The sequence below is a fragment of the Haemorhous mexicanus genome, chromosome 26 (genome assembly GCF_027477595.1).
Source record: "Haemorhous mexicanus isolate bHaeMex1 chromosome 26, bHaeMex1.pri, whole genome shotgun sequence".
Lineage (NCBI taxonomy): Eukaryota > Metazoa > Chordata > Aves > Passeriformes > Fringillidae > Haemorhous > Haemorhous mexicanus.
The window spans coordinates 5,812,345-5,821,533 of record NC_082366.1 but is presented as its reverse complement, the minus strand read 5'-3'; the positions used below and the strand labels follow the sequence as shown (position 1 = coordinate 5,821,533).

General features: G+C 46.6%; 1 protein-coding gene across 21 annotated transcripts in view; it reads left to right on the top strand.

The window, feature by feature from the left end:
* The first annotated feature begins 2,227 nt into the window (after window positions 1-2,227).
* Window positions 2,228-9,189, top strand: part of MAP2 (microtubule associated protein 2) — a 143,871-nt gene continuing 136,909 nt past the window's right edge. For 18 of the 21 annotated variants that reach the window (XM_059868109.1, XM_059868107.1, XM_059868105.1 and 15 more), the window contains exon 1: window positions 2,581-2,715. The gene's annotated coding sequence lies outside the window, so the exon portion shown is untranslated. Of the gene's footprint in view, window positions 2,368-2,580; window positions 2,716-9,189 lie in introns of those variants that run through there. The other 3 variants (XM_059868108.1, XM_059868103.1, XM_059868106.1) reach the window with 1 other exon arrangement.

Sequence of the window (9,189 nt, the reverse complement as noted above, 5' to 3'; positions counted from 1 at the left end):
AGACACAGTTTCAAATTAGTCTGCTCGAAAGACAACTATAGGTAATTTCATTCCTTTTTCTTTTAGTAGGCAGGCAAAAAATCCTCTGTATTTGACTTACCAGGCTTCCATGCAGGGATCCATAATTCAGCATCTCAAAGCTCACAGTTTAGGAGGTGATGCAAATTTTTTTTTCCTTTATACAAAAAATCTTTCCCCACTATTGCTTAGTGGAACAATACTGTCTGATCTCTGCATGAACATTTCTAATAAAAGTATGTGCATGCATTTTAATATCTCTAACATGAATTAAAATATTTTTTCTGCCCTAAAACATCTAGTGTCAACACTGCTGCTGAATTCCTCATGTGAGTTATAAGGTAATTTGATTAGGTAATTATCTCAGGGAAAATGGTGACTGCCATTTTTTCTGTGCTTATTTTTCATCATCTTTGACGACTGTTTAAAGGAGAGATGCAACTGAATGACTAAATTCTAAGACTCACCTTCTCTCTCTCTCTGTCTCTCTCTGCAGGCTGCTGCTGAGAAGAGACAGGCTGCTGCTGTGCTGCATCTGTGCTAGAGGCATTGATTCTCTGTCACACATGGAATATTCTGAGCATGTCTCTGGTTAGTTACACCCCCCTCTGATCTCTAGGAATGTTTATGGACACTGCACAGTTTATTGTACATGTGTCTTTGCATTAAGACATCTTTTCATCTTTTCCATGATACCCACTGCAGTATTTGTTTCCAATGAAAGGCCCTTCCCCTCCCCCCCCTTTTTAAAAATATTGTAAATTAATCTAATTTCTATTTGGATGAAGTTTAACTTTTTCTTCTTGATCAAGTCCACTGCTCATTCCCTCTCAGGGCTGCTTCTGATTAGGCTTTATGTTAAGCCTGCATTCACATTTTCTAGGTGGAGAGAGGAAGGGCAAAGTTCCTGTGCTTGTGGGGAGAACATCAAGGTCTTTGCATGGACACCTAGGCCTCCGAGGAGAGGCACAGAAAAAGAAAAAAAACAGCAGGAGAAAGGCACTGAGGGTCTTCAGGGTATTGCAGAGACTGATGCACGTGCCCTGAACCAGTGAATTTCCTCCTGGCAGCCTGGGAGAAAGACTGACTGCAGCAAATAAATTTTCTCTGAAAGCACCTCTGGAAGGAGGTACATCACTGATGGTGAGTAACAAGCAGGGAACATGGTGCCTTCATCACTTTGGCAAAATCCTGCTCCCTTTGCATGGCACTGATTTACAGATGAAATGTGAGGAAACAGCAGCAGTGGGAAGTTCTCTCAAACAGCTTGAGGAGGGCTCAGGAAAAGTACTGGAAGAAAGGTTTGTAGTCCTCAACTCTTTTTAAATGAAAATTTCCTGATTTACGAATACAGAAAAACACTTAACAAAGTAACCTGGCCTTCCCAAGTCACTTCACTAGCACTGACATACCCCTAAGATGAAACATCCATGGCAGCTGCTGAGGGTGTTTCTTTGTGAATGAAGAAACTGACGCAAGGGCGGACCTAGGCTTTCCTGAGCTGCATTTTGGCCACTCAGTCCAAGACACATATGGCCCAAATTACACATGTGAAATCTTCTAGATAACCTGCTAAAGCCCACGAAGAAAACTAGATTTTCAGTACTCCTGAAAATCATGCTTGAAAGCAAGCTGGCTACCTAAAAATTAGTGACATTTGGGAAAAAATGTGGATAACTTGCTCACAGTGATGCAGCAAAACACAGCCAAACTGATTTAATGTTTAAAGTTTTTCCACTGCAGTATGGGTAATAGTGTGCACTCTAGGTCCCCAAATATATTTATCTTTACTGAATCCAAATATAGTACCTTCAAAACATCATTACAGGCTAATACATACATGGCATACTCAGAATTTTTGGTTAAGATTCCGACAGACTGACTTTTGCAGTCATGAATTATTGACAAACTAAAATCTGCTTAGGGGAAGAGAGGAGGGAAGAAAGCAGCATTTTACTCTTTCATCTTTACATCTTTCATCATTTTCACAAGTGGGTTTGGAATGGCGTGGTTCTGGCTGTAACAGGTGAGATGAGCCGATGCTGTAGCCCTAGCACACCGGTGATAGTGTGGGAGGAATGACTTTGGAGTACAGCAGCTGTAATGGACACCCTGAGGGGGACAGTTCGAGAATGTGGTAAGTGACAAAGTAATAGGATATCTTTTATTGCCAGATTCCAGGAAATGGCTGGAAAGCCCGGCCCTCCGAAAGCAGCGTGAGCAGCAGCGCGGTGTCTGAGGCGGGTGGAAAGGCGTTTTTTCACCCATCTCGCTGTTATTTGCTCTCTTTCTCCAGAGGAGAAGCAGGAATTAGACTGAGCCGGACTTGGCAGATCCAAACGAAATCAGGTGAGCGGCTTTCGGGAAGCGTTCCCACCAGGGCAGGGCTGGACGCGGCGACACCGGGCGGGCCCTGGCCGGGCGCGGGCTGGCCGTCCCGGAGGCTCGCTCGGAGTCTCTGCAATGCAGGGGCCGGGGCGGGGCGGCCGGGCCGCTCCTCCACCTCCACAGGCGCGGGGGCCCTGCGGGAGCGGCGGCGGGGCCGGGGCGGGGCCGGGGGCGGGTCCCGGGGGCTCGCGGCGCGCAGGCGGCCGCGTCCCGGCGACAGCCCCGAGAGCGGCGGGGCGGGTCGGCTGGAGCCGGGTACCCCGCGTCCTCCGTGTGCCCGTCGGTGCCGGCAGCCGCCGTGGCGCTCAGGTAAGGACCGTGCCGAGCCCCGTCGGAAGAGGAGGAGGAGGCGGGGGGCCGGCGCCGTTGCGGAGTGCAGGGAAAGGGGGGTGGGGGTGGGTGTGTGTGTGGGGGGGCAGCCGCGCGCGCTTCCCGCCTTGCGGCTGGCGCGAGCCCTTTTTGGGGGCTGAGGGTGCTCCCTCCGTCCATCTGTCCGTCCTTCCGTCTGTCCGTCCTTCCGTCCCTTCTTTGGGCCCTTCAGCCCAGACCGGAGTTCTCCGCGGGTCGCCCCCGCCCCACCTCCCGGAGGTAAAAATGGAGCGGGGCGGCCGCCCGGTAACGCCCGCTTTGCCTTCACGGGGGCGGCTGCGCTGAGGGCTCAGAGCATCTCCGGGCTGTAAACCCCTCCGGGGGATGTGAGCCTCTGTCCTCTGCTGCCCCCACCCCTAAGCTCCTCTAAGGGGATCTGGGCGGCTGAACAAAGGACGTTGTGTGAGGCGAGGGCTCTAAGCGCTGTTAATTTGCATCAGAGAGGGCGGGGGGAAAGCTCGCCACCTAAAAAAATGATTCCCTGTGTTGCATGGATCAGAGGGGAAAACAGCCGTGCACGGGAGCCCAGCGGCGAACAATGCCTTTTTATGTAGGAGAAAATGATGTAAAATGTGCCTGGCTCAGATGGCTGCAGGTAGGAGCCGTAGGCGTGTGCTGCGCTGCGCTGCCGTGCTGCTGCACCGAGCCACAGATAAACCCTGCTCGCCTTCATCTGTCCTGCACCCATCCGAACGAGACACTCCGACCTGCCCTTTGGATAAGGTGTGCTTTATGAGCACCTTCGGGAAAGAAGGGGGTGTGCCGCATGCCGGGAGAATTGCTCTCCGTAGCGAAATATACCAGCATGGTCAGATTCACTGGGTTAAACAGGAACTTTCGGTTTTCCTCCGAATAAAAATATTCTCTGGGGGTTTTGGTGGGTTTTCATGTAGGATTCTTCCTGATACAGAGGTGTAGGTTTTCACTTGTAAGTGAGCATTAGCGTAGAGAATATCATTTTAACATAGCAATTAAGAGAATAGCAATTAACATAGCATTAACGTGCAGTAGAATGGGATGTATGCACACGCATGTTGTAAGTCTCTAGCATCAATTTTCATAATTTGTCATGTCTCTGTGGTCATGCTGATAAATCATACTCCATCCTTCCTCAAAAAAATCACTTGCTGTCCAGCATTTGTGCTGCTTATTGTTCAGAAAACCTGTCCCTTTTGTTTTCAGAAGGGTTCTTCCTTGAACCCTTCAATGGAAGGTTCAATGAACCATCCAATGTGAGATTGAACCACATAATCTTTTGGTTCTGTTTCTCCCCATTTTCTCCACAAACCTTTGATTCCTCTCCATGAAAGAACCTGTTTCTTCTCACCTGTGCTGGTTTAGGCTGGCAGGGATGTCTGGACTACAGATCTCATAGCTGGAAGACTCAAGAAGAGGCTCAGCTGCAGAATGTATTTATTTTCTATAGCTTCTTTCCCTTCCCTCCTGACTGCATGGCGTCAGCATTGCCTGGGAAGAGAATGTGCTGAGAGGGCACAGCAAAGTGAAGTTGTCCCTGCGTTACGTCATAGATGATGAAAAAGTGATTAATGAACAGTGAAAGACTGGCCACTTCCCCTGGGTGTGCTGCAGGCTCTCTTCAGTTAGGGTGAAGGCAGTCCAGTTGAGTTTGTGGGTTGTTCATTTCTCCAGCTGATGTTCTGGAAGCGTGATCTGCACAAAGGAGCCCAGACTCACCTGTGTAGCACCTAGGACTGGGAACCACCAATGTCTCACTGTCTGTTTCATTTGTGAGACACTGGTGGTGCCCTCAGCAGTGGGCAAGACCTCAGTCTTCATGTGGTACCGGTGTCCTGGAGCTCAGGCATTTACAGGTGAGCTGAAGTGACACACTGCAAATGACCCCAGTGGCTTAGTGAGGCCGTTCTGCATGGTGATGAAACGTGCAGGTGAGCCCTGGCACTGGGCTCTGGGAGGAGGGATGATCTCAGCAGTGGAGCATGGTGCCATCAGTTCTATCTCTTCTCATCTCTTATCTCATCAAGGGACGGGATTTGGAACTTTTCAGTTTGTTGCACCCTTATTGCACGTTTCCTGTGGGTGTTTGACAGAAGCCAAAGAGCTGTCATCCCGAGAATTAGGAGTTGCTGTTCTTCTGTGGAGAGTTTTAGCACACTGGAGGGCAGGTCATTGTGCTTATAATGCAGTTTGTTATGTAAAGCAGCATTTGCAGCCTTGATTTAGAGGACTGATGTAATTATTATGGTAGGTTATATCATACCCTTTTAGCTGTGTTCTTTAATATGTGTGGATGATAAAGAACTAGTTGTAATTTAATGACCCCTGAGGTGCTGTGCCTAGGCAGGAGCCATCTGATCACAACAGTCCCTAAATGAATTGCTGCATTCTGTGGGTTAAGAATTCCCCTGTTGCCAGATGTTTTTTCCAGAAGCATACCTTTCCTTTCAGTCTGTCATGCCCCTTTCTGTACAGGTTACCCTTTGCTAAGCCATATACCTAAATTCACAGAGGAAACGTTTGCTATGTGTGCTAACAGAGTGGGCTCTGGGTCCTCCAGCTCTGTGCTCACTTAACAACTGTCTGTGGAAGTTGCTAGAAATGTCTAACCACAGAAACAGGGCTGAGGCCCATTGCAGATTCTGCTGGGCTGTTCCAGCTTCACCTCCCAACGTGGCATGTCACACACATGTGTTGGAGACAGGTTTGTTTCCTTAATGGGGTTGGAAGAAGAAGAAGAAGAAGTCAAAAAGAATTTAGGTTGTGAGGACTTTACGACGGAGGCTTTGTGAAAGTCACCTTTTGATTACTAATGTCTCTACAAAGACACAAGGTACAACAGAGCTTGTAACATATCTGCAGCAGATGAAGGATCTGAAATCTGGTCTGTCATGGTGGGACAAATGATAATCAGCTTAAGAAAGGAAAATAAAAGCTCTACTGGTGCCTAAAACCTGAGTTCCTTGCAGATCTTTTGCCTACAGTGCAGGCAGTGGCTGTGCTGAGAACTGATCTGGTAAAACTTCTGACTCACAGTCAAAAAAAAAAAAAAAAATCCACCCCTTGGCTTTATTTGGGTTTCAGAAAAGGCATTTCTGGCTGCAGGACACTGGAGGCTGAACTGAAGCCCTAACTAGGAAGGGATTAGAGAGTGTTGCACTTAACATGCACACAAATAATGACCAGAAATTTGGAAAGATGTAATAGGGGTCCTAAGACAAGGTGACTTCCCAAGGTCCTTTCTAAACTGAGTTATCTGATGATCTAGATATTTTGGGGTTTGTGCTATCTTCATGTGTGCTCTTGATGAAGAAATAAAGGTGTGTAAGAGCTGATATGTAGAGTTGTTCCTTAAGACTCATGGATGGTTGTTTTGGTCTGTCTGTATTTATTCAGTTCAAACACGTGCTTAATTGTGCTTGAAAGTCAGCTTTAGGCACGTTCAAAAATTAGGCATGTTTTTACAGAAAAGAGAAAGAGGGTAAATTCATGGTGTGTGGGCTCAGTGGTGTAAAGCCCCTGATGATATTTAGAGATACCAAGTACTTCCAGAGAAAGCAGGGAGATGTGTAGTGTTCTCTGAGATCATGACATGGCTTATCTCCTCCCAAACACACGTGCACATGCTGAGGCAGAGTATGGGTGGGTCTTGACATATTCAGGGTGGGTGCTTTTTCTTCCATCCTTCTGCTTCGTGTTCAGGTGTGCTCATTAGCAACAGTTCTGTACTGCATCTCAGTTAATAAGAAAAAACAGCATGAGACTTATTTCCATGGGGTGGAGCTGATTTAGAGGATTGGTGCTGGAAAACAGAGATGGTTTAAGCTGCCTGCCTCAGTACACGAAAAAGCTTTTATTTTGTGGGAAGGTTTAATAACAGGTTATGCTACTAAACTATACAAGCATGTTTCAGAGGGACGTTCTGTGTGACATTTGTAATTGCTTTCTAGGTACCAGAGGAAAGAACTCATGTATCCATGGGGTTAATTTGGATTGTTGTGGCCACATGGGTTACTGTACTAGCTGTTAAGAGGATTTGAGGTCTTGATTGACCCATTTTACTTTAACACTAATTGTTTGCTGTTGTATTAAGGAAAAAAGATGAGCTAATCCTTATGGTTTTACACTCACTGCTGTTTTTCCCTACAGCAGTCTCGCAGATGAAACTGATCTTTCTTCTTTTGTCTTGATTGAGGAGGTGGCAGAAAGGGATAACAGGCATCAGCCTCAGAGCTTTAGTGTTTGTACTCAGCATCCTGCATCTTTGGTAGGGTGCCAATTTGAAAAGAATTACGGTGAAAAGGTGTGGCTTGGTCAATTCTCTTTGTTTTCTGCAGTCTGTGAGACAGGTTAGTGCTGGTAGATAGGTTTGACCAGTGTTATGATATGCTGTTTCTCTTCTGGCATTTTGGAAGTACACATTTTTCTAACTTTTTGTGATGTAATGAGACTATTTATTACACCACAGATACAATTGATTTATTTTAGCACATGATGCTTCCAGATAAAATATATGTGTTTCATATAGTATAAGGGAGACAATAGCCTTATTACAACCAGCAGGGTTAGTGGTGAAAATCAGAAAATCAGAACTGTGATGAGTTCATTGAATCTGTACCTGACTTGCACCATCTGGAAAGGGACAATGCCATTTGCAGCTCTGCTTTCTGACTATTGAAAATCTGGGGTGCTTTTTGTCATCAGGGAAATAAGCAGTTTACACCTGACAATTCTTAATTGTGGATTTGTAGGTAGAATTAAGGTCCTCTAGCAAATTTTCCTCCTTCATTTAGACTTGGCACTCATGGGTATGAAGAGTTGAGGAATATTTATTGTCTTGTGTCAAGCCCCCAGCAAGAAGTAGGAAGATTTCTTTCTTTTAGTACTTCTAGTACCTCTAAGACAGTTGGATTGCAGTAGCTTGCAGTGAGTTGAGTCTATGAAAAGTTACTTTTCTCTCTGTGAAACTTGTCATTTTATGGCCTGAGAGAGTTTTAAATTTAATTTCAATAGCTGTTTGCAAAATTAGCTGTATTTAAAGTATATGCAACCTCTGGATAAACAAAACCCCCAAACAAACCAAACCCAGTAGTCCAATCATGTCAGCTAACTTGGCAGCCTGTAATTATAGAACCTATTGATTCAATTAACCCTATGTTTTCAATTTATTTTCTGGAGAGAATGATAGGGGCTGGTTTCTGGTTTAGAACTAGGAGCTGTCAGTTTTATCTTTAGGAACATAGATTATCTCTTAGGACAGCTGCTTGGCTATACAAAACTTGCCTCTTTTCCTGAGGTTCTGATCTTGGATGAGCAAAGCTAGGAACTGTCTCAAAATGAAAACGTATCATGAAGGTTCTGAACAGAGTTTGGGATGTGTTTTTGAAAACTCCTACCTTGGTCCAAATTTGATCCAGAGATGAACAGTACAAAGTGCTGCAGACATTCAAAAGGGGCCTGTGTGCTTCACTGCTGGGCCAGAATCCTGTGTCTGCTGGCTGTGAGCATAGATGGATTGGCCTCCTGCCCTGTGTGTCTCAACCACGGCTGTTCCTGGAGGAGCCTCAGCTGAGTCTGAGGTTCAGTTAACTTTCTCTCCTTTTGTTCTCCTCACTTTGTGTTGAAGGTATCTGAACAGCTTGTGCAGCAAGGGCAATTAAAGGTGCCAGACATGAAGTGCAAGGACACCCTTTTCTCTGGGAAGGCTCAGAGTCTGAGAGGGACTGTGAGGAAAGCATTTTTTCTGTGTCTGCTGTGAAATGGGCTGAAAGTGCGTGTTCAAAATCCTTTGACTTTAAGGAGGGTTCAAGAGTGGATTTAAAATTCTGGTTAGCTGGAAATCTGGTCAGCTTGGTTTGGCTAACCAGATCTTCTCGTGCCAAGTTACTCTGTTTTCCACAGCAGTCCCTCTGTGACTAGGTCTGAGCAGACAGGTCTGATCCCCTCGTGGGGACCCTGGTCAGACCCAAGGCCATATGCTGTGCAAGAGCCTACTGCTAACACTAGCTAATGTTAACATGCTTTTACTGTCCCCTGGCTGATTGCTGGACAAAGAGACCCCACAGTCTTCTAACAGCCCTGCCCAATTCCTGCAGCTGCTGTGTGATGTCCAAGGTGTGCCCTGGCATCCCTTCCTCTTCTGACCACCTGGTATCACCCAGACTGCAAAGCTTCTCCTTTCGTTTGAAGTGCTGTGCCTGTGGCTTGCTGACCAGCAGCTGGATGTTCACGTGGAGGTTTCTGCTGACAGAGGACTCGTGCTGACATATCCCTAGCTGCTGGTGCCCGATGTGCTCTCAGGTGCTGGGCTGCTCCTCCTGCAGGCTGTGTTACAGGGTGTGCCAGGCAGGCAGCCTGCCCTGCCTGTTTGCAGCAAGGCTCTAGTCATGCGTGTAGGCATTTGTCTGCTTCCCTCGAGTATGCTGAAACTAATTCTGG